Genomic DNA, 3,081 nt, shown 5'->3' with positions numbered 1-3,081 from the left:
ACATAACCATAGAAATGTCTTCACACAGTGCTGGCTCAATGCCCTTGAAACGGAGATGAGCACCACCCCTTATAGTCAGCAATGGCTAGTGGAGTAAAATAGGCAAGGAGTCCTTACCTTACCTTACCTTACCTTACCTTACATTATATTATGGTTCCGATAGATGAAACCAATTAAAAGAACTTCAAGGCAAAGATTTCTTCCTTAAAGAACATTTTATTCAGGAAAAAAAGTTTTGGTACTTACATAGTTGAACCCAAGACTGAAGTAACAAGTTGTAATTCCCACTCCAGAAAGGCTGTCATAAATCACATTCACCAATTATTCCAAAAGAGAGCTCTCCTCCCAACATCTCAACCCGCCAAAACTTTATCTAACATTGACCTTGAGTTCACACACAGCTGCAATTGTTATGGCTAACTGAAAATGCTTGAGTATTCCCCCCATCCCTCCTTCTACATCTGAATATCTCAAACAGCAGAAAAAGCACAACCAAAGGAAAAGGTAAAATGGCTGCAATTTCGTACTTGTCACAGCATTGACACCTTACTTTGTTGTCCAAGCACTGATTTCAAATATCTGTACCTCTAAGACAAGCATGTAGAATTTCTTTGTCATCTTACACCAATAAAATGTTAATTGTTCTCCAAATATTTCATTTCTTTTGAAATTTAGTACATTAAGAAAACAGATGCAGTAAAAGACTATATCTATAGTAGTTGTGAGTCTCTCACAGCATAGAAAGTAATTATTAGCTAATGACTTAAGAGCTCATAAATGAGTTTACACTTTCTGTTATATACATATTAGAAATATCTGATTTTGTAAACATAAAGAGCCACAACAGAAGGAGTGAAGAAAATGCAGTCTACTTTCCAATGCATTTTCTACTCGAGAAGAATTTTTTTAATTAAAATATATGCTCCCATGAGTAACAAAACTCATGAAATCATTGTTTCAGAATACAAAAGCTCTTTAATAGAACTGTTAAGGTATTTTTAACCTATAAAGAGTTTATTGCTATGGACACAGGAAGGGATATGGGAATCTAAAATATCAGCATCACTTTTGGGATCCAGTTTAATAAAGGAAGTGCAGTGAAGAAAGCTCATTTTATTAAAGGAAATGCCAACAAAGCCCCTTGAAGTATGAGTTCCCAATCCATGTATATTTCATAATGATATTCAACAAAAAATACTACTCTGAAGATGTAAACTGAGTCAACATTCACATTATAAAAAGATATATAACATAGATTGTATGTATCTATATATCATTACTACACATCACTAAGAAGAAGTATAACATAGCCTGAGGCTCCATTCACTATAAGGTAAATTCTGAGCTGTGGCCCAACCTGTTGCTGCTTCTCAACCCAACTTTCAGAAATTCCAGTTTGGATTGAAATGGGAACAGGACCTGACTGGTATTCTGTCAAGACTAGGACCACCAGATTATCTGCTTCTTACTGATCATTCCCCTGCTGTCAACTCTACAATGAGCATGGTTGCAGCCATTTTTTCTCCTCATTCTAGGTTGCCACATAGAATGGAGGGAAGGGAATTGCCCAGGTGCTTCGTTAGTCAAAATAATCTTTTGTCCCATGGGAACCAAGGTCATCTACTGCTCCTGTGACCAAGGACTGGGCATTGCATAAAAAAGCTCACCAAATATTGGGGAATGTAGTTGCTTGCATAGTTTTGTGGGTGGGACATTATACTTTGTAATTGGGTAATTGTTACTTGTGTATTCAGACTTGGTTTCACTTTTGACCATGCTGATACTTTGTAACTAATAAACATGTTCTTTGAGGAATTTGCAAGCCTCGGAGTTCTGCTTTATTCATCTCTGTCTGTCGGAAGCATGACACCTGCTTCTTGCCTTTCTATCTTTTCAGGAATACTAGCCATGCTGGCTGGATCCTTTGTGCACCAATGTACCAGTGCCTACCTTTTTCCTTTCAGAGATTACTCCCTCATCACCTTCCCAGATGTTTGCCCACATGAATGTCATCACACAGGTGTTCCCGTGCTATTTTCTTTGTAACTAGCACAGATTCTTTTTTTCTCTCTTTCTTTACATTATGGTACCATTATGGATAGATTCAGTGCTAAAGCAATCAAAACAATGGGAAGTAGTTTGTGCTTCTATTGTTCTGTTTCTCCATAGGTTCATGGAAATTTTGTAGCAAGGGAGAAATGATAGTTCAGCTTCATAGCAATATTCCTACTCATAATTTAAAGAAATTTGGGAGGGAAGCTTTATGATACTGTAAACAAGGAATAGAAATGCAGACTTGCAATATTTTTTAATGCAGTCTTATAATAAAATAGATTTTGCTCATCTAGTCATGTTTCCTGTTTGCTTTATCCAGGAGGGCTGATGTCTTGCAAGTTGGATAGTACAAACTTTTCACCCCCACCACTTTTAACTGTTTGATATGTTAGGATGGGTCCTTTCTAGATTTTTTTCTCTGATTATTAATCTACGAGCTCCTGCTTCTCTTGTCTGATTGTTTCCTAGGCAGCATCTCTTCCTCCCATTCTTCAAGGTCATTCCTACATTCCATTATATGGGAGGAAGATAATGTCATCTTTTCTGCACTAAAGAAATGGAGAATGGTCTGCAATGGTAATGGGCCAAGCAGAAAGTATGGATTTATCCTATATTTGGAAAAAAGTTTACTTGGTGTGCACTTTGAGAAGAACTTCTACAATATGCAGTTCTTGAATCAATATGTAAAGCACAATATGGTCACCTTTCAACATTCCAAAGCTTTGAACTTTGTATTATAATTTTCTTAAAAAAGACAATTAATACATGCATCAGAGGAGAAAAAAGCAAAATGAAATTTAATTAAGGAAGTCTATTTTAAAATTTATAATATTCTTTGAAAAAGATATTCAAGACATATATGTATCTATTATCAAGTCATTATTTTAAATACTAGCTACATAACTGTTATTATATTCCTGTGGAATTCCTTGTGAAATGCTTTGCTAAAACCAAGATCAATTATAACATCAACATTCCCACAATCTATTTTGTAATTTATATAAAAATAATAAAATATTAGAATAT

Source organism: Protobothrops mucrosquamatus, unplaced genomic scaffold (genome assembly GCF_001527695.2).
Source record: "Protobothrops mucrosquamatus isolate PMUCROS unplaced genomic scaffold, P.Mucros_1.0 scaffold868, whole genome shotgun sequence".
NCBI lineage: Eukaryota > Metazoa > Chordata > Lepidosauria > Squamata > Viperidae > Protobothrops > Protobothrops mucrosquamatus.
Note: the sequence above shows the minus strand (reverse complement) of the source record.